Consider the following 27,579-nt stretch of genomic DNA (forward strand, 5'->3'; position numbering starts at 1 on the left):
CGCAATATCCCAATTCACTACATCAGTGTTTCCCAACCTCGGTCCTCAAGGCACAGTCCTGGTTTTAGTGATATCCAGGCTTGAGCACAGGTGACTTAATTAGTACCTCAGTTATTTTGATTAACCATCTGTGCTGAAGCCTGGATATCACTAAAACCTGCACTGTTGGTGTGCCTTGAGGACCGCCGTTGGGAATGCCTGCACTACATAATGCCATTGACCCCCCACTAAACCAGTGGACCTGGTAGGCTACCTTCTTCTTTCAGGACTCTGGGAAAATGTAGGAGTATCTTTTCAGAAGCGTGGGCAAGTGTGGCTATACCTGTGTCACAGAGCCTATAGATCCATATATTTAGATTATACTTCCCCTTTTAATTTCAACAATTCTTTTTGTCAACAAAAACAACGCCTTGAAGTCAGTGTGTAAGTAAAGCCCTTTAAGACCTCACAAGAGCCTCTGAGAATGATGAGCTATGCAAATGGTGAGAGCTGCAGGCAAACACAAACACTGTTATGTGGAAATCCTGGCCTAGGGGAGTTATAAGGTAAAACTGTCAACAGTCTGCATCTGTATCCAATCTGAAACAGTTGTCTAATCAACAATCACTCCACTTGTGCCACAAGGCACACTTACTTCTGATTTAAATCTGGTTGTTTTATTGGTATAACAAGCAACAATTTTTAAGACATTCCAGTAGTCACTGTCGCATTTATTAATATAAATATAGTCATATTAACTGTTTACTATGTATGTGTAATATTTTTATTGTGAAAATATTTTTCTTTCAAGAATGTCATGAATGAGGAATCCTGTGACTGCTGTGTGCATTGCTCATTAACATTCCAAACCTGGAAAACTGCATCTGAGTGCCTTTGTGTGCACAGCTCTCTCTCGCATTGTCTGTGGTATAGATAACAATAGTACTGTTTAGACAACCTTACTTAAATATGTAATATTTGCACCCCTGAGTTTTCCCACCTGTAAACTAAGCCATAAGTTCATAACCTTCATAGGGGTATAGTCAATTACAGTCTAAACCTGCCGTCTTGTCAGAATGACGGCAGGTTTCGACTTTTTCAGGTCAGAAGGGGTACCGACTCAATACCGAAGGGGTACCGAAGGTGTGCCGGTCAGAAGGGGTACCGATTCAATTCCCCCCTCAGTTTTCCAACAAGTTGGAAAATTTGACGTATCGGAAAGCACGTGGATCGACGGAATAGCCGCCGATCCGCGTGCTTTTGTCGGAAACGATTTTAGCCCCCTTTCCGACAATCTCAAACCAACTTTAAAAAAAGTCGGATTGAGGACATGAGACTGGGGAGTGGGGCTGCAGGCTGCAGGGCACTACCTCCGATGGGCGTCCCCCTGGCCAGGCACCTCTCTCCCAGCAGCAATGATGAGGACGGGCTGGGAGGAGGATGGGACAGCAGCTGAGTGCTGTCAGCAGCAGCGCGGAGGGGACACCGGGAATGGCCAAATCCGACAGTCAGATTTGTCTCAAATCCGACAGTCGGATTTGGCCGTTCATTGTTTAGCCCTTGTCGGATCCATTCCGACAAATGCATGTCAGAATGGATCCGACTTTAATTGAATATACCCCATAGTATATCTACTATACTATTAAACTATGGGGATATTTATCAAATCTTGGAGAGAAATAAAATGGGGAAGTTGCCCATAGCAACCAAACAGCTTATTTCATTTTTCTAGCAGAGCCTGTAATATGGGAGTTAAAGGCTGATTGGTTGGTACTTTATCTCTCTCCACTTTATCTCTGTCCAAACTCCCACTATGTACAATAACTAGGGGAGTGTGAGTGGTGCAGTCGCACGGGGCCTTGGGGACGGTAGTGTTGCGGCAACATGGCACCTGCATGTGGCTAGCAGGGAGCATGGGACAGCACCCTGCAGCCAGTAGCGTGCTCCAGACAGGCCTGCGGAGCTGCTCGAAGGTCCTTAGAATGTTTCGGCTCTCATGCCCTGTTACTGCGCTGTTAAAAGTATGTATACCTTTAATGCCCCATTGTACCTATATTTGTGTATTGTTACAAACGGTGTGATTTGGAATATGAACCTAGTGCAGATGGTATTGAAGGGAAAGTATGCCTTTTTGCAGATGATACAAAGATATGCAACAGGGTAGACACACCGAGAGGGGTAAAACAAATGATTGATGACCTAGCTAGGCTTGAGAAATGGTCAAGAACGTGTCAACTACAGTATAATGCTAAAAAAATGCAAAATCATGCACTTGGGTCTCAAAAACCCAAAGGCTAAATATAGTATCAAGGGTACTATAATGGAAACTACTGAGGAGGAAAGGGATTTAGGAGTCACTATTTCAAGTGACTTGAAGGCAGGAAAGCAATGCAACAAAGCAATGAGAAAGGCAAGTCAGATGCTTGGTTGCATAGGGAGAGGAATCCGTAGCAGGAAAAGAGAAGTAATAATGCCACTGTATAGGTCATTGGTTCGGCCCCATCTGGAATACTGTGTCCAGTTCTGGAGGCCATATCTCCAGAAGGATATAAATACATTAGAGAGTGTACAAAGAAGGCAACTAAAATGGTGCATGGCCTACATCACAAAACTTACCCGGAAAGGCTAAAAGATCTTAACATGTATAGTTTGGAGGAGAGAAGGGAAAGGGGGGACATAATAGAAACTTTCAAATATACCAAAGGTTTTAACAAAGTTCAGGAGGGAAACATTCTTCAAAGGAAGAGAAGTATTAGAACTCGAGGACATACACTGAGACTGGAGGGGGGGGGGGGGGAGGTTCAGGGGAAATTTAAGGAAAAATGACTTCACAGAAAGGGTAGTGGATAAGTGGAATAGCCTTCCATAAGAGGTGGTAGAGGCTAAGACTATAGAGCAATTTAAACATGCTTGGGATAGGCATATGAATATCCTTACAAAGAATTAAGGTTCAAAAAAGGGTTGAAATTGCCTAAAGGATAAAAAAAAGGGTCAGACTAGATGGGCCAAGTGGTTCTTATCTGCCGTCAAATTCTATGTTTCTATGTTTATGTTTCATTTGTGCTCCATAATGTTAAATGTTGCATAAAATGTGTTACACTGCATATCTACAGGGGCTTTGAGAAGGGGTTGGGAAGTGGCTACGAGATACCTGGTCTGGCGAGAAGAACCATGCCCCACACACCCATCAGTGTATGCTGCATAAAAAGGGCACGCTACCTCTAGTACCAGATCCTGACACATCTCCCAACTTGTGCCGGTATTGTGAGCTGTAACACTTACAGGCTCCACTGCATGGATAGACGGATCGGGCGTTCCTGTGCAGTACAGTAAGAACGAGTAGACACAATGTCACCAGGTCCCAAATACCCCTTTCTCATAGCACAAATAACCCGGCATCGACCCACTATATTGCCTGGTCGACACGGGTCACTGTGTGATGTGAAAGGGGCCATGGAGAATTCCCGGGTCGTCTGACCCGGTAATTCAACCCGGATTATAAGAAGGGTTATTCCAGGGTTGAATACCGGGTCAGTGGCAGTGTGAACATGTTCCGTTCACTACATAGGGAGAGGCGGCGCGGAGATGAGCTCATCTCCCAGCGCCGGCTCCGCCCCCGCCGCTATGGGAAGCCTGCCGAAGCCTGCTGTTAGGGTCCAATGCCGGATCCCACCCGGGAAAGACCCGTTTCCAATTCCCAGGTGGGATCCGACATTGGGGATGTGAAAGGGGTATTTGAGATGCATCTTGTTTTTCAATTTTTAAAATATATTCTGTATGAATAGCAAATGATGGGTCTAGAGCGGCAATTGCAGTTTTTGAGTTCAGCTTCTCCCCATCTAGTACAGGGTTACTAAAGGCTAGTAGACACTATATGGTTTCCCTGGTGACAGCTTCCCCATGCACATATCATGATGGCAATAGCAGGGGCAGCCAACAGAATGAAAAGTGTTTATTTCAATTATTTTAAATTGGTTTATTCAATATTTTGTTTATTGTTTATCCTGAAAGCCTAGTTCTGTAGAAAATGTTATTAGTGAATTGTGGTGAAACTGAAACAATATTTTCTATTGCCATGATAAGCGATAAAAGGCTTTGTTATCTCTGCAACTTGATAAATATACTGATTAATAACTTCGTGGTAGGAATAATTCAGTGGCTTTGCACCTTGTGCACTGCGCTCGCGTTGTGCACAGGGTATGAAAGTATATTATACCCCTTTCACACCGCACAAATAACCCGGTATCGACCCGATATATTGCCAGGTCAACGCCGGTTGCTGTGCAGTGTGAAAGGGGTCACTCCCGAATTCCCAGGTCGCCTGACCTGGTATTTCAACCCAGGAATAAAGAAGGGTTATTCCCAGGTTATTACCAGGTCAGGTGCAGTGTGAACGGGTTGCCGGGTCGGGATGCGGTCAAGTGACCGGTGCTCGGGATTCCAGCGGTCACCATGCCGACATCGGGATCCCAAACAATCAAAATGGCGGCAGGCAGAATGCCGACCCACAGGGATTATTACCGCTCGAGGGTGTCCACAACACCCATAGAGTTGGAATAGAACCTGTGGTGATCGCAGTGAGCCTGTTACATAGCGAGCACAATGAGCCTGCAAGGGGCTTTGTTGCACTCACCCCCCTACGCACGGGCATTCTGCTGCCAGGATCCCGGGGTCGGTATGCCGACCGTCAGGATTCCCAGTGCCGGTCTCCCCAGGCCCCAACCCACCGGGTCAATGCAACCCGAGACCTGTTCACAATTATAGGCAGGGGCGGCATGGAGATGATCACATCTCCCAGTGCTGGCATTGCCGCCTCTGTCCCCGCCCCTGATGGCAAACCGACCTGGCATATTGCCAGGTCAGGAAGCCAGTCTGAAAGGGTCCAATGCCGGATCAACCCAACAAAGCAGTATTAAGTCAGAGCCCTTTGGATTAATTTACAGACAAAAAAACACAAAAAAAACAAATTTTTACTGACCTCTTTTTTTGTTACTGACTGATCATGTGATTGCATTTTTACCAACAGTCAGTGATACCCCTTTTCCACTAGCTCTAAAAACACGGGTAAATGTGCGGGGGTGCGCATTTACCCGTGTTTTTTCCTAGTGGAAAAGGGTCCCCCTGCAAATTCCCGGATCAAGTGATCCGGGAATCCTACCCGGGGAGCTTGCCGGGTTGAACACTTGTTCAACCCGGTAAGCTGTGTAGTGTAAACGGAAGCCGTGTCGAGGCGACCCGGCTCCCGTTCACAGTGAATGGAATGGCGGCGCTGGGAGATCGTGTGATGTCCCAGCGCCGCATCAGCAGCAGCGTCACCAACTTGGCAATGTGCCGGGTTGGTGGAGCTAGTGTAGAAGGGGGCTGTGGCACGGGTCGCAGCCATGTCAGGCTCCCGGCTGCGACCCGTGCTACAAGTGGAAAAGGGGTATAAATGTGCTGATTACATACAACCATGATAGCTATCAGTGCGCCTTCTGGTTGCATGCCTTATGACTGCTTATACACAGTGCACCTGATTCAGAGCTGCATGAAGTCTCTAAGGACAGATGGTAACTGTGCATGTGCCGAAAGTGAATCCGAGTCATATGCATCTCAGTGGCATTTTCACTGCTGCGTGGGTGTAACTGTGCGGCAACAGAGTTTTGAGATAAGTGGTCCGTGTTGGCGGAATGCAGAGATCCAGCTGATTTCAGACCGATCTTTGCACCAAGTATAGTGCTGGTGTAATAATGATGACAGCTACTTTCACAAGCAGGTGTACAGAGGCCTGCGGCAACATACATATGTCCAATACAGAATACAGACTGAGGTCTGCATAATTTCCCATGCAGATGCAGCTGAACTGCCTGTGACTCTAAATCAGCCTCAGTATGTGCTTGCATGAAAGGATATTCAGTTCTGCACGATGGCCCTGAAGTGCCTCTGAAACAGTCAGGCATTGGCAATTTGTGAGCAGTTTCTTTACTATTTGTTTGTTGCACTCCATAGAGGTGCGTAGGAAACTTGCAAACATTGGGGGTCATTCTGACCTGATCGCACGCTGCCGTTTTTCACAGCACAGCGATCAGGTCACTACTGCGCATGCGTATTGACAGGAAGAGGGCGTTCATGGGTGTCAACTGACCGTTTTCAGGGAGTGGTTGGAAAAACGCAGGCGTGTCCAAGCGTTTGCAGGGCGGGTGTCTGACGTCAATTCCAGGACCAGACAGGCTGAAGTGATCACAGCGGCTAAGTAAGTTCAGACCTACTCAGAAGCTGCACAAACTATTTTTGTAGTCCTCGGCTGCACAGGCGTTCGCACACTTGCAAAGCTAAAATATACTCCCCAGTGGGCGGCGACTATGCGTTTGCACGGCTGCAAAAAGTAGCTAGCGAGTGATCAACTCGGAATGACCCCCATTGTCTACCGTAATAGATGGTAATGTGTCCAGGGAGACAATGCAGTCATATCCAGGACGTGGCAGTACGGATGGTGTAATGGTTAGCATTACTGCCTCACAGCACTGAGGTCATGGGTTTGATTCCCACCATGGCCCTAAAGGTGGGGAGTTTGTATATTCTCCCCATACTTGCATGGGTTTCCTCCCACAATCCAAAAATATACTGGTAGGTTAATTGGCTCCCAGCAAAAATTAACACTAACGTGAATGTGTCTGTGTGTGCATGTGGTAGGGAATATAGACTGTAAGCTCCACTGGGGCAGGGACTGATGTGAATGGGCAAATATTCTCTGTACAGCGCTGCCGAATATGTGTGTACTATATAAATAATAATGTCCAGCAGCACATTGCGAGGCCTTACATTTCCCCCTAAGAGTGTAATTCACTCCTGATCTGCTATAAGCAATGAATAATGCTATAAATGCTGGTGTGTGAAGCAGTGCCTTTAATGCAGACAAATGTTTTGTGAGCATCTGCTCATGTTACTGTCAGCATAGAACAGGACATAAGCAATGTAAAATGAGGATCAGACTAATGCTGGCCATACACTAGGTCAATATCGTGTACGAATACACAACATCGTTGCGTTATTCAACCCATCGCATGCACATCGTGCATGTTTGGGTGAAATTATGATGCGATGTGCGTCCTCGCGGGTCACACATTGCATCAACTGATCATATGTGCTGCACATACTGTATGATCAGTCGACCAGGGTAGGGGTCATCTGGGTAGGGGGATGTATCGTACACCGGGGAGCTGGCGAGGAAGGGGGGGGGGGATTGATGGCAGTCATTGGGTCGACCACGTTTGGTCGACATGTACTACAGGTTGCAGCTAATGCGAGTCGTCCTAATGTGTGGTCAGCATAAGGGCCTAATTCATGATTGTATGGAGTTGCACAGCGGCAGGGAAGTGGCTGTGCAATTCCGTGTAATTATAATTCAAATACAGCAGGAGGCGTCTGTAGGAGATATACGCCTTCTGTAAGCATTTGTGAGATCTGAGTGCACAGCCACTGAGGACCCAGCCTCGGATCACCATTGCAACCATCCACAATGTTAGGCACTGGTCCACCTGTGTACGCTGACCCTTACTTAGGCTGACCGTCGGATCCAAACACCTGGGTCCAGGAAGTCTGCATCTGACAAGGCAGACCCTGGACCATTCATGCATTCAAAATAGGGGCGACATGCCCCAGTTTTTAAGAAATGGTGCCAGGATCTTCCCTCGCTCCGCCCCCCAAATGATTGACATACTGCGGCTGACAGGGGGAAGCGAGCGATATCACAAGACCCATTCTTCACATGCACAGAACAGGTCTTGCGTCTGCGACGCCCCCACACCATCGGATTTCAGCGTAAACCATATGGTTCACAAATAAATAATCTAAAATTTTCTGAATGTTCCTCTTATTTTGTGCAACACTTACATTGCAGCAATCTGAACGGGATCCGTTCAATTTGCCGGGTGTCGGGATACCAGCGGTCAGGAGCCTGCAGCCTGGTGAGCGCAGTGAATTCGCAAGGGGACACTTTACGCTCACCCCGCTGACGGCAATCTGGCGGGCGGGATGCCGATGTCGGGATATGGACAGCCGGCGTCCCGAACGCTGGTAAATCGTATGTATCCATATGAGCATACCATGCAATATATTAGATATTGCTGTTAATTATATGAATTATTATGATATCAGATTTTGCCTAGCTAATTTAAGATGACACATAATGTGCAGTATGTATTCAATCTATACATTATAATTATAGAACAAGGGTAGTTTTTTTCATCACAGTTCGGTTAGTGCAATATTATCCCGCAAACTTATTTCTCTGTAGGCGATCTGAAAAAAAAAGGTATCATTGTGGCAGAGGTTTTTCTAAAGCATGTCTGTTATATGCAATGTCACAGGGTAAAGAAATTGGTAGTCCCTATTCAGAGGTTCAGTTTAGATCAGAGGTTCTCAAACTCGGTCCTCGGGGGCCCACACAGTGCATGTTTTGCAGGTCTCCTCACAGAATCGCAAGTGAAATAATTAGCTCCACCTGTGGACCTTTTAAAATGTGTCAGTGAGTAATTAATACACCTGTGCACCTGCTGGGTTACCTGCAAAACATGCACTGTGTGGGCTCCCGAGGACCGAGTTTGAGAACCTCTGGTTTAGATGCATGTGAAAGAAATGAATGAAATCCCCCTATACAAACACTGAGTCAGATGCCTGTTTCTCTCTGACCTCTACAGTATTTTTCTCTCTCCTCCTGTCCCCATTAGTATTTCTACATGTATCAGTCTCCCCAGTGGCCCTGAGGCTACAATTGGAAAAGAGGTGGGAGCAGGCTGGCCCTGCAGCTGTCTGTGTGTGTGTGTCTGACTGAGAGTTCCAAAGAAGAAATGATTCAGAAGATTCAGAATAATGTAGAGTAATGATGTAGACTGAGGAAGGGGTGGGAGGGCGCTGACTGGTCTGGGGACGGAGCCCGGACTACTGTGTGTGATAATAGTGGGAGGTGTTGATGGTGGAGGTGGAAGGGAAAATAAATAAGTAATGAATACAGTGGGAGGAGATGCTGCACAGTGGGAGGGAAAGGAGGGAATGTGGAGAACAGGAAAGATGTCTGTGGGAGGAGAAACGGGAGGAGAGAACTTTGAATGTGATTTGAAACCAAGAAACAAGTGCACATGACTTATCAGAGAGAACCTGGTGTTTGTGCGTGTTATCTGCGTGTATTGGGTTCCTCACACTGATTGGCACACTAGCGGCAGCACTAGCAGCGTGGGCATGCAGTGGGTGGTGAGCTTGATGCCACGGACATAACTGGATGGGCTGCTGAAGGAGTTCCCAGGTTTTTCCTATTGCTATACAAACTATCCATCTGCCCTGCAAGGTGATCGCATGTGTGTTCCCCGATAGACTGGTGGTTACCCTGGGGAATATACGGCCAGCCCGGCATTAGCGATTGATTGGGAATCGGGCTGCAGTCACAGGTAATTACACGTCCAATACATGGCATGAAGCATGTGTGTATGTGAATGAGGTCTGTCTTCTGTACACTGGTGGGACTGCTGCTGAAGTGCTCGTGGTGTGGGGTCTGCAGCAGCATGCAGCTTTAGTGTGGGGTCTGATATCAGGTTGGTGCTGACGAATGACTTTATCTTACAGAAGCATTAAGTGGTATCACCCATGCTAATTAGATTTCCTTTACGGCGCTAAATCATGCGATAAAATGACTGCTTGTAGGCAACAGTATAAAAATAGCTCTACAATCATTGAGATGAGCTCAGCTGTACAGGGAATGCAGTGGGTGATTCAGTGGGTGACACGCGTGGCTGAGAAAATAATCAGCCTAGTGTCTCACATTGGGAGCTCCTAATACAGATGATGATGGTGTTTGTTGTTGTGGAAATATCACTGACTGTTTCACCCAGATCAGCAGCCAGGACTGTATGTACTGAATGCTGTCCGACTAGCCTCCAGTCCCTAATAGTAGGACGCTGTCTGTCAGATGGAGTTTATTTGTTCTGTTCTATATTTAGGCAATGTATCATCGTCACAGTTATGGGAACCGGTCACTGGGGAACCAGAGTGCATGTACACTGGAATTCCGAATGCTTTTATTAATTATCTGTGTGTATCTATCTATTATATACCTCCTATTTATATGTGTATATATACACAATGTATTTATTGCTGCTTTAACTAACTGCGGTGTTGCCCAACATACTGTACATAACACATAATTTGGATATACTGCATTCAAATAATGAGATTTGGAATATGAATGGTATATAACCGCCTCCTGGTAATTCTGTAGTGCATAGTCATAATGTGATCCTGCATTGGGCTGGATTTAAATCATGAAAGGTCTCAAATAATTATTCTTACCATAACTTTGTTGGACCTCCCAGTATTTGGCTGCCTTTTAAGTATCAAATTTGGGATTGTGTCTAACCTTTTCCTAATATTGTTATTATATTTTGTATGTTTTGTTTCGCCACATGAATGAAGAAATGTAAAATGTTGTTTGGTCTTGGATTTGTGAGACTGTACTGTCTGTTAATGAATGACGCTAGAAAGATTTGACTTTACAGAAGAGGGTTAGATCTTTTGAAGTAAGCTCTGGATACTTCTAGATAGGAGAATGACCTTTGTAATTGCATCTCCTCCAACCACTCTGTTCCAGCTGGCATCTTACAAGAAACAGGGTTTTTTTTTCCTTGGATAAATCTCCATTAGAGCTTGTATCCCCTAAGGATGAGCTGAAATTAGAAGCAGAACATTTAGGGAAAACATAGTAGTAATGCACTATAAAAGGTATGTTTCTCTTCTGTTTTTATTAGGCAGAGGATCAATACACATTTTAGATTATGGTTTTTATGACGATAACTAAAGTGAAAACTCTAACTATAATTCTACCCCTGAAATAAAGTGCATTATGTAATTTACATTTTTGTAACTACTATATAAAATATTCCTATAATTTAAGGCCATGACTGATACAAAATTTTAGATTTTGTCAATGATGTTCAATTACACAAGAACATATATTCTTTAAATGAAAGGTGTATATAAAACCATGATACCCATTGATCATATCATCAAGGTAAACAACAGAATGCTTGGCATTCCCAAGAAAGAATTAATGATTTCTCAGGCATAATTGTATAATTTTGTTTTTTTTCCTCATTGGTAAGTAACTTTTCACAGTGTATTGTGTTAGTGTGTCTTTGGGTTGTGTCTGACTCACTTTTCATTCCAGGTATAATACACAGTGTCTGATCACACCAATTTTATTTGATTAATCCCTATGAATGAAATATAGAAGGTGTCACATGAGAGCTGTAAGTGCTCCAATGGTTTTCAGAATGTTACCCGCAACATTTCAGACGTGTTCAAAGGGCTTAATATAACAGATTCCCACTTATTGAAGTCCTTTTATATTTGAACATATGGAGCATTGTAAGTGCAGAGTAGGAGATGTAAGATTTAAAAGTGCTGCAATCAATAGGCTATAAAAATTGTGCAAAATCCCTTTTGTTTTGTTTTTTAGTTGGAAGAGTGTTGTCATGTAATGCACCCATGTGACACCAGACGTAGCTTTTAATGAGTAATATGACAATCTTGTATAAGTGCGCATCTGTAAGTACTCTGAGGCATGAACATAGGTTTGGGAATGGAACCCATTGGCTCCAATGACCCTTTACTCAATAGCGTTTTCACTTGTGGAATATTTGCGTTGCCATCCTCTATATTCTCAATTTTCTTGCTTACAAACCAAGTGAATGCTTTTTGGTCAGTGCAGTGTCCTCTATTAACTCCCTCGTTGCCATACTATGACAGCAAGTGCTTAACCACCACCTAAGTGAGTATTGTGTCAGTCACTAAAATAGGCACTTTTCATGGCAATTAGAGTAGACCCAAGTGCATCCTGCAGGAAGATGTGGTGTGTGTATATGTATCTGAGGGAACCAATGTACCTACAAATAAACATTATGTAACCAAATCTACATCTAAAATATATTGGATTTAAATTCAGTTTGTTTTTAAAAGCTGTTGCTTTGCCAATTCTGCCCTCTTGTTACATTCCCAGAGGAATCTTATTATCCTTGCTGATGCTTCTCCATTAATTCATCACAAGATAAACAGTTATGTTGTAGTAGTGGCTATTCTTGGATACATCATGCAGCTAATCCATTGCAAACATAATCAAGAGTAAATCCTCTAATATTGTACATCCCTCAAGCAGCATGTAGGCTTTTGGTGAATGAATCCGTGTGTGTATTTATTTATTTATTTATTTATTTCCCCCCCCCCCCAATCCTGTTTGTCAGCACTGGTGAATGAGATGTCATTTATTTATTACCAGTTATTTATATAGCGCACACATATTCCGCAGCGCTGTACAGAGAATATTTGCCCATTCACATCAGTCCCTGCCCCAGTGGAGCTTCCATTCTATATTCCCTACCACATGTACACAGACACATTCATACTAGTGTTAATTTTGTTGGGAGCCAATTAACCTACCAGTATATTTTTGGATTGTGGGAGGAAACCGGAGTACCCGGAGGAAACCCACGCAAGTACGGGGAGAATATACAAACTCCGCACAGTTGGGGCCATGGTGGGAATCGAACCCATGACCTCAGTGCTGTGAGGCAGTAATGCTAACCATTACACCATCCGTACTGCCCATGTCATCTACAGCAGAGGTTCCCAAACTGTGTGCCGTGGCTCCATGGGGTGCCTCGGGACACTTGCAGGGGTGCCCTGGGTTGGTGGTCCAGGACCAATTCAAATTATTCATGGTCAATATAATAGGCAAAACCAGTGCTGGTGGCTGCCAGTCATAAAATATGTGGCCAAACAGAAGCAAATCTTGTCCCTCACCACACAACTGACCCCAAGGATGACCTATAAACGCAATCTACTTAATGTAATATCTCTTTCTAAATTTATCAACAAGAAATTTTTGGCCTAGGGGTGCCGTGAAAAAAATTCTGATATTCTAGGGTTTGGAAACCACTGATCTACAGAGTTTGGTTGTGGAAGCATTTATTAATGTAGCTGTTTCTCATGCTGTAATGCAATCCAACAAGTAGGTCTCGTAGACTGTACCCACCTTTGTAGCGTATGTGCTCTTGTTTGCATAATAAATTCAAACATTAAAATGTATCTGTGGGCATAGTCTCAAGCACCTGAAAAAAGTGTTTATATCATTTATAATGGGACATGAACAGGATGTCTTCTAATTGACGCAAGTAAATTACTTACAATGGCAGTTATCAATATGGTAGCAGCCAGCTCTATATAAAGAATTATTTATTATTATTATTATTGATTTGTGCACCAGTGCTCCATAATACACTTAGCTGATGTTCAAAGTGTAAAAGATGTTTCTGTATATTTTGTATAGTTCATTAATAATGCACCTTTCAGCTGATTCTTTTCTATCTCCCATCCTATTGCATGGAGTTGTGATTTTAATTTTACCATCCTCACACTATCATCATATTTGTGGGAGTGGGGTGCAGTCATAATGTTGGCATTTACAATGTAGGCAGCTATTCTGTCGACATTGAACATGTCATGTTCACAATGCTGACTGGAAATGTTGACATTCTACAGGGACCTTAGGGTTAAGGCTTGGCACTAGGGGGAAGGTTAGAGGTTAGGAATACTTTATGCCATAAGTGCTGCAGGATCTGCTGGAAGTCATCATGACTTCACCATCAGACCCGCTGTACCTAGGTAAGTCACCACTGGGCAACCAGGAACCTTTTGTCGACATTTCATCAGTGTTGATATGATGAATGCTGACATGGTCACTATCAACATTACGACCATGTTGACATGAATGTCGACAAAATATACCACATTTAGTGTATGTCTCTATATGGATAACACTTATACAATTTGTGTTAGTTTAATGTTGTTTGTTATAAATTTGCAAATGTTAAATAAAATGATTCTCCTTATTTTTTTTATTTTAGTCATCAAATTTCCTCTTCTGTAACCAAATACATATAGTTCTTTTGACAGTCCCTATTAATAATGTAGATTTTGGCTTGCTTTCAAGTTATAATTGAAGCAAGAAAGCAATGTTCTGCTTGGAAGTGGTTACCGCATCCAAGTACATCTTAAAGTGCCAACTCAAGCAAATGCTTCTGTGTTGGGCATCACCAGCCCCTTGCTGTGCTCTGATGGCGAATATTATCAAAAGCTGTTCAGCTATGCAGACAGCAGCTGACAACCCATTTTGTAGTGTAGAATAGGGACTTCAATGTTTTATGACCCATCTGCCAGCATGTGCCTAATTAATAAGTGAGAGTAGAAGAAGCAACTGGCGGTCTGTCATAGGCACTGGGTGCTATTAAGTGTATATGTTGTAGGTTTGTATGGGATACTTTGTTCAGTGACAGCCCTCCCAGAAAATGACAGTTCAAACAGCTGATGATAATAAGACAGGTGTGTGTGTATATAAAAGGTGCACTCACCAGGGCTTTATCCATAGACAAAGTCATTTATTACTCACATCACCATTGAAATGTCATACATTGATGTTTCGGCTGTCAAGCGTAACCTTCATCAGGATGTATCCCAACAACAGGATAGGCTGAGATTCATATCTTATTTTGCCAGCTCACTAGATGGCGCCCAACCAGAGCTATTCAATTGTAGCTCCGTTTGGGCACAATGGCTGCCGGTGTCTGCATTTCAGCTTGCACCCCCTGAGGATGGCAAGCTAAAATGCGCAAAAAAAATCACCCGTTTGGGCGCCCAAACAGCACTTTCCGTGATCGCGCCTAGCACTTTGTTCGGGGTTAGCTGCTTTACGCGGCTAAACCTGACCTTTATGAGCATATGGAGAAACTATTGAACTGCGCCCTATGATCTCCCGTCACTTTAGACAGGAGATCGAGGGTGCAAATCCATTGAATATTGCCCATAAAATAATGAGATGTAGCAGAATTTATTTGTGATACATCTCCCATTTGTTTTGTCTGTATACCATCATTTTTTGTCGTCATAGAGCAGAAATACTCTCCCGTTGGGAAAGTTGTGCATTCTGGAGCTTGCTGTGTGCAGGCACATCGCAGCCTCATATAATGTTCTGAGTACTTTTGTGTCATGAGTCTGCAGCAGGAACCTTTTCTATACATATGGGAACCCATCAGCAGTGGCATTGCAGTAAACCTCAGAAAACTGTGGTTTTACTGTGTTTTTAAGATTGACACATGCCACCCATAATAGTGAAATAATCAGATTATCTGCTTTTTTGCAAGAAATGTGCAGGTTTTCACAAGGAAAATTCCAGATGCACACTGTGCACAAGTGTCCATGTCACCTGTGTGACTGACCTCTGACCAGAAAAGCAATACCCCTTTAAATGAAAATAAAACGTTTCCGCTTTTCCGCTACCGACTTCCCCCCTGGAAAGGGAGATAGTGTTACATGCAATTCGCAAATTGTGTCTTCAACAAGTGGTGGTAGAGGTTCCCCTTCTTCAAAGAGGGAAGGGGTACTACTCAACTCTGTTTGTGGTCCCGAAACCGGACGGTTCGGTCAGACCCATTTTGAATTTAAAATCCCTGAACCTTTACTTAAAACGGTTCAAGTTCAAGATGGAATCGCTCAGAGCGGTCATCGCCAGCCTGGAAGGGGGAGATTTTATGGTATCTCTGGACATAAAGGATGCATACCTGCATGTTCCCATATATCCTCCTCATCAGGCGTACCTGAGATTTGCGGTACAGGATTGTCATTACCAATTTCAGACGTTGCCGTTTGGGCTTTCCACGGCCCCGAGAATTTTCACTAAGGTAATGGCGGAAATGATGGTGCTCCTGCGCAAACAGGGTGTCACAATTATCCCGTACTTGGACGATCTCCTCATAAAAGCGAGATCACGGGAGAAGTTGCTGAGCAGCGTATAACTTTCACTGAATGTGTTACAGCGACACGGCTGGATTCTCAATATTCCAAAGTCGCAGCTGAATCCTACAACTCGTCTGCCCTTTTTGGGCATGATTCTGGACACAGACCAGAAGAGGATTTTTCTTCCGACAGAAAAAGCGCAGGAACTCATGACTCTAGTCATGAACCTGTTGAAGCCAAAACAAGTGTCAATACGTCATTGCACTCAAGTCCTGGGAAAAATGGTGGCGACATACGAAGCCATTCCCTACGGCAGATTCCATGCAAGGACATTCCAATGGGACCTATTGGACAAATGGTCCGGGTCACATCTGCAAATGCATCAGCGGATCACCCTGTCCCCCAGGGCCAGAGTATCTCTCCTGTGGTGGCTGAAAAGTGCTCACCTTCTAGAGGGCCGCAAGTTCGGCATTCAGGACTGGATCCTGGTGACCACGGACGCGAGCCTCCGAGGTTGGGGAGCAGTCACACAGGGAAGAAATTTCCAAGGCCTTTGGTCAAGTCAAGAGACTTGTCTTCACATCAACGTCCTGGAACTAAGGGCCATATACAACGCCCTACGTCAAGCGGAGATCTTACTTCGCGATCGACCAGTTCTGATCCAGTCAGACAACGTCGCCGCAGTGGCTCATGTAAACTGCCAAGGCGGCACAAGGAGCAGGGTGGCAATGGCGGAAGCCACCAGAATGCTTCGCTGGGCGGAGAATCATGTAAGCGCTCTGTCAGCAGTGTTCATTCCGGGAGTGGACAACTGGGAAGCAGACTTCCTCAGCAGACACGCTCTGCATCCGGGAGAGTGGGGACTTCATCAGGAAGTCTTTGCGCAGATTGCAAGTCGGTGGGGACTGCCCCAAATAGACATGATGGCGTCCCGTCTCAACAAAAAGCTACAAAGGTATTGCGCCAGGTCAAGAGACCCTCAGGCGGTAGCTGTGGACGCCCTAGTGACACCGTGGGTGTTCCAGTCGGTCTATGTGTTTCCTCCTCTTCCTCTCATACCCAAGGTGTTGAGGATAATAAGATAAAGAGGAGTGAGAACAATACTCATTGTTCCGGATTGGCCACGAAGGACCTGGTATCCGGATCTGCAGGAAATGCTCACAGAAGATCCGTGGCCTCTTCCTCTACGGCAGGACCTGTTACAACAAGGTCCCTGTCTGTTCCAAGACTTACCGCGGCTGCGCTTGTCAGCATGGCGGTTGAACGCCGGATCCTAGCGGAAAAAGGTATTCCGGATGAGGTTATTCCTACGTTAATAAAGGCTAGGAAGGACGTGACATCTAAACATTATCATCCGAATATGGCGGAAATATGTTTCTTGGTGTGAGGCCAGGAATGCTCCTACGGAAGAATTCCATCTAGGCCATTTTTCTTCACTTCCTACAAACTGGAGTGAATTTGGGCCTAAAATTAGGCTCCATTAAAGTTCAGATTTCGGCCTTATCCATTTTCTTTCAAAAGGAATTGGCCTCTTTACCTGAAGTACAGACTTTGTGCAGGGAGTACTGCATATTCAGCCTCATTTTGTACCTCCGGTGGCGCCTTGGGACCTTAACGTGGTGTTAAGTTTCCTTAAGTCACATTGGTTTGAACCACTTAAAACAGTGGAGTTGAAATGTCTCACTTGGAAGGTGGTCATGTTGTTAGCCTTGGCTTCGGCTAGGCGAGTTTCGGAATTGGCGGCTTTATCACATAAAAGCCCCTATCTGGTTTTCCATATGGATAGAGCGGAACCAACCTATTGTTGTGCCTGTGGCTACACGTGACTTGGAGGATTCCGAGTCCCTGGATGTGGTCAGGGCTTTGAAAATTTACGTGGCCAGAACGGCTAGGATCAGAAAAACAGAAGCACTGTTTGTCCTGTATGCAGCCAACTAGGTTGGCGGCCCTGCTTCAAAGCAGACTATTGCTCGCTGGATCTGTAACACGATTCAGCAGGCGCATTCTACGGCAGGATTGCCGTTACCGAAATCGGTTAAGGCCCATTCCACTAGGAAGGTGGGCTCGTCTTGGGCGGCTGCCCGAGGGGTCTTTGCACTACAGCTGTGCCGAGCTGCTACTTGGTCGGGGTCAAACACCTTTGCAAAGTTCTATAAGTTTGATACCCTGGCTGAGGAGGACCTCCTGTTTGCTCAATCGGTGCTGCAGAGTCATCCGCACTCTCCCGCCCGTTTGGGAGCTTTGGTATAATCCCCATGGTCTTTACGGAGTCCCCAGCATCCTCTAGGACGTTAGAGAAAATAAGATTTTAAACCTACCGGTAAATCTTTTTCTCGTAGTCCGTAGAGGATGCTGGGCGCCCGTCCCAAGTGCGGACTACTTCTGCAAGACTTGTATATAGTTATTGCTTACATAAGGGTTATGTTATAGTTTCATCGGTTTTGGACCGATGATATGTTGTTTTTTCATACTGTTAACTAGATAGTTTATCACAAGTTATACCGTGTGGCTGGTATGAATCTTGCCCTTGGATTAACTAAAATCCTTTCCTCGTACTGTCCGTCTCCTCTGGGCACAGTTTCTCTAACTGAGGTCTGGAAGAGGGGCATAGAGGGAGGAGCCAGTGCACACCCAGAGTCAAAGTCTTTCTTAAAGTGCCCATGTCTCCTGCGGAGCCCGTCTATCCCCATGTTCTTACGGAGTCCCCAGCATCCTCTACGGACTACGAGAAAAAGATTTACCGGTAGGTTTAAAATCTTATTTTTACTTCAGAGAACCAAATTTTCCCTTACGCACCACAGACGATGACGTGTATGTTGTACTAGTGTCAGACATATAAATACTCCTTCACAAACAAAACAATCTAGGTGTAACATTTTAAATAACTGCAGGCAGATGTCAAAGATGCTATTTTTACAGACTGTGCTGTGTTTGTTTGTAAAATACCACAAGTCTTCACATGCTACTTTAACAGGTGTCACAGTTTAGTGATGAACAGATAGGCGGTGCAACTACTTCTCAATGGTTCTGGTAGCGCTTGCAATGAAGTACCTCCAGAATAATGATTTAAGGCGTAACTATTACCTGGTACAAATAATTACTTTTTAACTTCCTTTTTTTTCCCTGGCAGATTATGATGTGCAGAAATACGACATTTTGATGATTATTTGAGATGCTGAATCTTTTTGCATATCATTTTTCAAAATGATTTGGTACATTAGTGTGGGAATTCGCTGGGATTTCTCACATTTTTGATTGATTAGAGAAAGTCAAGCTGGTTAGAGTTCAGGGCCAATGATAAATGATTGCCCCATCAGTTTTGAAAGCAAATATCTGAAGCTTTCCAAGGAAAACCTTCAAAGCCCTTTGTATGAAATAAGGTGGGTCTTAATTGTTATTGTTTTGTTATTTTATCATTTAAAAAAATACCCAGATCACGTTGCAGTAGATGTTTGCTGAAATGTTTACATTCATAAAAATCTAGCTCTATTCCATGTGTGTAAGCATTTTCATTACACTGATCTTAGAGGTCCAATCTCTTCACAAGTTCACATATCAATAACCTGCGTGCTCTCCAGGGGCTAAATGTAATAGGGTGCGACAAGACGGAGGTGCGGGAGTTTATGCGAGAAGACCCGTATTTTTAAGCTGCACTCGCATTCATTGTAAAGGGTGCGAATTTCCGTTGTAGTAGCATTTTAAACGCCGGCAACAGCAGCCCTACTCGAACACTTTCCCCAGCCGATTCGCACCCTGATTTGCTATGGGGTAGCGAACACTTCTGAGCAAGATCTGACTGCCACGCATATTTGCCCTGGCAAATCCGTTTGCCCTCAATTGAATTCCCCGATAGATATCAATGCATTCCATATTCAGCTTTATAAAAAGACAATGAATTCTAGTTTATGTATTAAATACAACTTCTGGTTGTCTGCTATGGCTGTCGCTGGACACAACAGCACTTCAGAATAAATTAGCACCACTCTTTATTGAAGGCTTTTTTTTTTTTTTAATTCATTGCTTTTTGTCAAACCACATTTTTGTAAATTGCTTTGACACCCAAGTGCCATTGTGTTCTCCTGTCATCCAGAGTCTAGCTGACAAATGAAAATGGTTGCTGAATGCTGTCACAATGATTCTTGTTCTGTCTAGACAGGAGTTTGTCGGTGAAGGTGTTTAAACCGCATACTGCAGCATAAAAGAAAATCCGTTTCTTGGTACACCCTGTTCATTTATGCTATATGTTTAATTGATCAAGTTACACGTGACCTTACATGAGTTTGGTCTTTGCCATGAAATTGCAAGTATCTGAGCAGGTGTGTTCGTCTGACTCCTGCTTTTGTAATATTAGTCCTACAAATGTGCCTGTTGCAAAATACATGAATTACACCACTGAATAAAATGTTTAGTTTCCTTATTATTCTGTGTGACTAATTTGTTTGTAACATTGATTTGGCAAAGTAAGAGGAAGACAATGTTGACTTACAGTGGTAATTACACATGGAATACTGTAGGACTGCTTTAGTTATTACAAAAAATAAGGTGCCCGGAAGTTAACTGATAGGATCACATAAAATGAAAAAAAAAAAATACCCTTAAAGTAGCCATTTCCTATGCTTTACACAATATGGTTAGCTAGCAGAGCACATCCTATTTCAAATTGTGGTCCTGAACTAGTTATTTATTTTCCTGCGCTACAGAAAACTTATGTGCCCTCTCACCCCCATAATGAGACCAGCATCTTTCTGGGCATCCATATTTGAATAAAGGAGTCCCCTCTTTCAAACTGTGCGGTCCCCTTGTAGCTATTGTCTGATCATCAAACAGTATCACCCAGCACTACAACAAAGATTAGCTTTCCATAGATAGATCCCAAACTGGCCTGCATACACATGGTGGCACCCTTTTTTTTGAAAGACAGAAGTCTTCTCTTTCAGACAATGTGCTGCTCAGTTATTGTCTGGTGATCAACGACCATAACTGAACCATACACAAAAATAAAATTTCTCTGACGTCCTAAGTGGATGCTGGGACTCCGTAAGGACCATGGGGAATAGCGGCTCCGCAGGAGACTGGGCACAACTAAAGAAAGCTTTAGGACTACTTGGTGTGCACTGGCTCCTCCCACTATGACCCTCCTCCAGACCTCAGTTAGATTCTTGTGCCCGGCTGAGCTGGATGCACACTAGGGGCTCTCCTGAGCTCCTAGAAAGAAAGTATATTTTAGGTTTTTTCTTTTACAGTGAGATCTGCTGGCAACAGACTCACTGCAGCGAGGGACTAAGGGGAGAAGAAGCGAACCTACCTAACTGGTGGTAGCTCGGGCTTCTTAGGCTACTGGACACCATTAGCTCCAGAGGGATCGACCGCATGGAACCGGCCTTTGATGTTCGGTCCCGGAGCCGCGCCGCCGGCCCCCTTACAGAGCCAGAAGCAAGAAGAGTCCGGAAAATCGGCGGCAGAAGACATCAGTCTTCACCAAGGTAGCGCACAGCACTGCAGCTGTGCGCCATTGCTCTTCATACACACTTCACACTCCGGTCACTGAGGGTGCAGGGCGCTGGGGGGGGGGCGCCCTGAGCAGCAATAAAAACACCTTGGCTGGCAAATATATCACAATATATAGCCCCAGAGGCTATATATGTGATAAATACCCTTGCCAGAATTCATTAAAAAGCGGGAGAAAAGTCAGAGAAAAAGGGGCGGAGCTATCTCCCTCAGCACACTGGCACCATTTTCTCTTCACAGTGCAGCTGGAAGACAGCTCCCCAGGCTCTCCCCTGTAGTTTTCAGGCTCAAAGGGTTAAAAAGAGGGGGGGCACTAAATTTAGGTGCAATATTGTTTATACAAGCAGCTATTGGGGGAAAAATCACTCAGTTATAGTGTTAATCCCTGCATTATATAGCGCTCTGGTGTGTGCTGGCATACTCTCTCTCTGTCTCCCCAAAGGACTTTGTGGGGTCCTGTCCTCAGTCAGAGCATTCCCTGTGTGTGTGCTGTGTGTCGGTACGGCTGTGTCGACATGTGGGATGAGGAAGGTTACGTGGAGGTGGAGCAGAGGCCGATAAATGGGATGTCGCCCCCTGTGGGGCCGACACCAGAGTGGATGGATAGGTGGAAGGTATTAACCGACAATGTCAACTCCTTACATAGAAGGCTGGATGACGTAAAACAGCTGTGGGACAGCCGGCTTCTCAGCCCGCGCCTGCCCAGGCGTCTCAAAGGCCATCAGGGGCTCAAAAAACGCCCGTTACCTCAGATAGCAGACACAGATGTCGACACGGAGTCTGGCTCCAGTGTCGATGAGGTTGAGATATATACACAATCCACTAGGAACATCCGTTACATGATCTCGGCAATGAAAAATGTGTTACACATTTCTGATATGAACCCAAGTACCACATAAAAGGGGTTTTATTTTTGGGGAGAAAAAGCAGCCAGTGTTTTGTTCCCCCATCAGATGAGTGAATGAAGTGTTTGAAGAAGCGTGGGTTCCCCCCAATAAGAAACTGGTAATGTCTAAAATTACTGATGGCATACCCTTTCCCGCCAGAGGATAGGTCACGTTGGGAGATATCCCCTAGGGTGGATAAGACGCTCACACATTTGTCAAAAAAGGTGGCACTGCCGTCTTTAGGATACGGCCACCTTGAAGGAGCCTGCTGATAAAAAGCAGGAGGCTATCCTGAAGTCTGTATATACACACTCCGGTTCTGTACTGAGACCTGCAATTGCCTCAGCATAAATAGTGCTGCTGCAGCGTGGTCTGATACCCTGTCAGATAATATTAATACCCTAGACAGGGATAATATTTTGCTAACATAGAGCATATTAAAGACGTCGTCTTATATATGAAGGATGCACAGAGGGATATTTGCCGGCTGGCATCCAGAATTAATGCAATGTCCATTCTGCCAGGAGGGTATTAGAAACCCGGCAGTGGACAGGTGATGCTGCCTTTAAAAGGCACATGGAGATTCTGCCTTATTAGGGTGAGGAATTGTTTGGGGATGGTCTCTGGGACCTCGTATCCACAGCAACAGCTGGGAAGAAATTTTTTTACCTCAGGTTTCCTCACAGCCTAAGAAAGTACCGTATTTTCAGGTACAGTCCTTTCGGCTTCAGAAAAGCAAGCGGGTCAAAGGCGCTTCCTTTCTGCACAGAGGCAAGGGAAGAAGGAAAATGCTGCACCAGACAGCCAGTTCCCAGGATCAAAAATCTTCCCCCGCTTCCTCTGAGTCCACCGCATGACGCTGGGGCTCCACAGGTGGAGACAGGTGCGGTGGGGGCGTGTCTCGGGAACTTCAGGGACCAGTGGGCTTGCCCACAGGTGGATCCCTAGGTTCTGCAAGTAGTATCACAGGGATACAGGCTGGAGTTCGAGGCGACTCCCCCTCGCCGTTACCTCACATCAGCCTTGCCTGCTGCCCTCGGAGAAAGGTAGTACTGGCGGCAATTCACAAGCTGTACTTCCAGCAGATGAAATCAAGGTACCCCTCCTTCAACAAGGCCGGGGTTACTATTCCAAAATGTTGTGGTACCGAAACCAGACTGTTCGGTGAGACCCATTCTAAAATTTAAATCCTTGAACACTTATATACGAAGGTTCAAGTTCAAAATGGAATCGCTCAGGGCGATTATTGCAAGCCTGGAGAATTTCATGGTATCACTGGACATCAAGGATGCTTACCTGCATGTCCTTATTTACCCTCTTCACCAGGAGTACCTCAAAATTGTGGTACAGGATTGTCATTACCAATTCCAGACGTTGCCATTGGTCTGTCCCCGGCACCGAGGTATTTACCAAGGTAATGGCCGAAATAATTATCCCGTACTTGGACGATCTCCTTATAAAGGCGAGGTCCAGGGAGCACTTGCTCGTCGGAGTAGCACTATCTCGGGAAGTGCTACACCAGCACGGCTGGATTCTGATTATTCCTAAATCGCAGCTGGTTCCTACGACGCGTCTACTGTTCCTGGGTATGGTTCTGGACACAGAACAGGATAAAAATGTGTTTCTCCCTGGGGAGAAGTCCAAGGAGTTGTCGCCTCTAGACAGAGACCTCCTAATACAAATACAGGTGTTGGTGCATCAATGCACGCGAGCCCTGGGAAAGATGGTAGCTTCTTACGAAGAAATTCCATTCGCCAGGTCCCATGCAAGAATCTTCCAGTGGGATCTGTGGGACAAGTGGTCCGGGTCGCATCTTCAGATGCATCAGCGGATAACCCTGTCTCCAAGGGCCAGGGTGTCGCTGTTGTGGTGGCTGCAGAGTGCTCATCTTCTAGGGGGCCGCAGATTCGGCATACAGGACTGGGTCCTGGTGACCACGGATGCCAGCCTTCGAGGCTGGGGGGGCAGTCACACAGGGAAGAAACTTCCAAGGCTATGGAAAAGTCAGGAGACTTCCCTACACATAAATATTCCGGAACTAAGGGCCATTTACAATGCCCTAAGTCAGGCTAGACCCCTGCTTCAACACCGGCCGGTGCTGATCCAGTCAGACAACATCACGGCGGTCGCTCATGTAAACCGACAGGGCGGCACAAGAAGCAGGATGGCGATGGCAGAAGCCACAAGGATTCTCCGATGGGCGGAAAATCATGTGTTAGCACTGTCAGCAGTGTTCGTTCCCGGAGTGGACAACTGAGAAGCTGACTTTCTCAGAAGACACAACCTCCACCCGGGAAAGTGGGGACTTCATCCAGAAGTCTTCCAAATGATTGTACACCGTTGGTAAAGGCCACAGGTGGACATGATGGCGTCCCGCCTCAACAAACAGTTACAAAGATATTGCGCCAGGTCAAGGGACCCTCCGGCGATAGCTGTGGACGCTCTGGTAACACCGTGGGTGTACCAGTCGGTGTATGTGTTCCCTTCTCTGCCTCTCTTACCCAGGGTAATGAGAATAATAAGAAGGAGAGGAGTAAGAACTATACTCATTGTTCCGGGTTGGTCAAGAAGAGCTTGGTACCCAGAACTCCAAGAAATGATCTCAGAGGACCCATGGCCTCTGCCGCTCAGACAGGACCTGCTGCAGCAGGGGGCCTGTCTGTTCCAAGACGTACCGCGGCTGCGTTTGACGGCATGGCGGTTGAACGCCGGATCCTGAAGGAAATGGGCATTCCGGAGGAAGTTATCCCTACGCTATTTAAAGCTAGGACAGAAATGAACGCAAACCATTATCAACGCATATGGCGAAAATATGTTGCGTGCTGTGAGGCCAGGAAGGCCCCAAAGGAGAAATTTCAGCTAGGTCGATTTCTGCACTTCCTACAGTCAGAGGTGACTATGGGCCTAAAATTGGGTTCCATGAAGGTCCGGATTTCGGCTCTATCGATTTTCTTCCAAAATAGAACTGGCTTCACTGCCTGAAGTTCAGACTTTTGTTAAGGGAGTGCTGCATAGTCAGCCCCCGTTTGTGCCTCAAGTGGCACCGTGGGATCTCAACGTGGTGTTGGATTTCCTGAAGTCGCATTGGGTTGAGCCACTTAAATCCGTGGAGCTACGATACCTCACGTGGAAAGTGGTCATGCTGTGGGCCTTGGTGTCGGCCAGGCGTGTATCAGAATTGGCGGCTTTGTCATACAAAAACCCTTATCTGTATTTTATATGGATAAGGCGGAATTGAGGACTCGTTCCCAATTCCTTCCTAAGGTGGTATCAGTTTTTCATGTGAACCAACCTACTGTGGTGCCTGCGGCTACTTGGGACTTGGAGGATTCCAAGTTACTGGACGTAGTCAGGGCCCTGAAAAGTATATGTTCCAGGACGGCTGGAGTCAGGAAAACTGACTCGCTATTTATCCTGTATGCACCCAACAAGCTGGGTGCTCCTGCTTTTAAGCAGACTATTGCTCGCTGGATCTGTAGCACGATTCAACTTGCACATGCTGCGGCTGGACTGCCGCACCCTAAATCTGTAAAAGCCCAATCCACGAGGAAAGTGGGCTCTTCTTGGGCGGCTGCCCGAGGGGTCTCGGCTTTACAACTTTGCCGAGCTGTTACTTGGTCGGGTTCAAACATTTTTTCAACAGTCTACAAGTTTGATACCCTGGCTGAGGAGGACCTAGAGTTTGCTCATTCGGTGCTGCAGAGTCATCCGCACTCTCCCGCCCGTTTGGGAGCTTTGGTATAATCCCCATGGTCCTTACGGAGTCCCAGCATCCACTTAGGACGTCAGCGAAAATAAGATTTTACTCACCGGTAAATCTATTTCTCGTAGTCCGTAGTGGATGCTGGGCGCCCATCCCAAGTGCGGATTGTCTGCAATACTTGTTTATAGTTATTGCTTAACTAAAGGGTTATTGTTGAGCCATCTGTTGAGAGGCTCAGTTATATTTCATACTGTTAACTGGGTATAGTATCACGAGTTATACGGTGTGATTGGTGTGGCTGGTATGAGTCTTACCCGGGATTCAAAATCCTTCCTTATTGTGTCAGCTCTTCCGGGCACAGTATCCTAACTGAGGTCTGGAGGAGGGTCATAGTGGGAGGAGCCAGTGCACACCAGGTAGTCCTACATCTTTCTTTAGTTGTGCCCAGTCTCCTGCGGAGCCGCTATTCCCCATGGTCCTTACGGAGTCCCAGCATCCACTACGGACTACGAGAAATAGATTTACCGGTGAGTAAAATCTTATTTTTTTTCCAAAGATGGGGTGGATCTGAATAGATTCATGCGCGCGATGGCATGCACAAATGTACTGTCCTGGCACCTCTGTGCCCTGCCTGCTGGAAGACAGGATCTTTAGCATGTCAGGGCTGTGGAGGAGGACAGGGCTACCAATTAGGTAATGCAATTGGACTAATTTGTTAATTAGAAACTTCCAATTGCTTAATTTGTCAACCATGGTCCTCAAGGCACACCAACAGTGCAGGTTTTAGTGATATCCAGGCTGCAGCACAGATGGTTAAATCAAAATAACTGAGGTACTAATTAAGTCACCTGTGCTGAAGCCTGGATATCACCAAAACATGCACTGTTATGGGCCCTAAACATTTAAAGATCCGCCGCCGAGCTGCCCGACTGCGGATACGGCCGATGGGCAACCCGGCGGCGGGGGGGCAGTGAAGTTCCTACACTCCCCTCATCACCCGGCTCCATTGAAGTCCAGGCAAATATGGACGAGATCGTTCATATTGGCCTGCATGCACAGCCGACGGGGCAAGAGCGATGAACGTTATCTTGTTCAATAATGAACGAGATCGTTCATATATTTGGAGATTGTCGGCCAGTGTGTAGGGCCTATAAGTGTGCCTTGAGGACCGTGGTTGGGAATGCCTGCTCTAAAGCAAGTCTCAACAACTTTTCCTAAAATATCGATTTAGTAAAGACTGGACTTGCTCTCAAATTGCTCCCAAAAAATAAACGAGCAACTCCTCCCCTCCCCTCCCCTCCCACCCCCCTGCAACAAAGAAAAAAAAATTCTCCCAACTTAATACAAAAACTCTGGGTATGGGTCACTGGGTCGATCCAACTTAGGTCGACACTGCCATTAGGTCGACCACTGAAGTTCGACATTGCCGTTAGGTCGACATGTACTAGGTCAAAAGGTCGACATTAGGTTTTTGACTGTTTTTGGTGTCGGTTTCTCCGTAAAGTGACGGGGAACCCAAATTAGTGCACCGTATCCCCTCGCACGGCTCGCCATGCTTCGGGCAAGGTGCTTCGCTCGGCAGAGATTACCGTAGTCATAGTCCACGTGGATCGTTAAGTATGAAAAAATCCCATAAATGAAAAAAAAAAAAAAAATTCATGTCAACCTTTTGACATGTCGACCTATCGA

General features: G+C 45.5%; 1 protein-coding gene across 4 annotated transcripts in view; it reads left to right on the plus strand.

Moving 5' to 3' along the window:
- The first annotated feature begins 222 nt into the window (after positions 1 to 222).
- The window catches only part of RASGEF1B (RasGEF domain family member 1B), a 64,536-nt gene continuing 37,179 nt past the window's right edge, over positions 223 to 27,579 (plus strand). The window contains exon 1 of one of the 4 annotated variants that reach the window (XM_063919951.1): positions 223 to 244. The gene's annotated coding sequence lies outside the window, so the exon portion shown is untranslated. Of the gene's footprint in view, positions 245 to 8,988; positions 9,402 to 9,458; positions 9,546 to 27,579 lie in introns of those variants that run through there. The other 3 variants (XM_063919949.1, XM_063919952.1, XM_063919950.1) reach the window with 3 other exon arrangements.

This window comes from Pseudophryne corroboree, chromosome 1, assembly GCF_028390025.1.
Source record: "Pseudophryne corroboree isolate aPseCor3 chromosome 1, aPseCor3.hap2, whole genome shotgun sequence".
In the NCBI taxonomy this organism is placed as follows: domain Eukaryota; kingdom Metazoa; phylum Chordata; class Amphibia; order Anura; family Myobatrachidae; genus Pseudophryne; species Pseudophryne corroboree.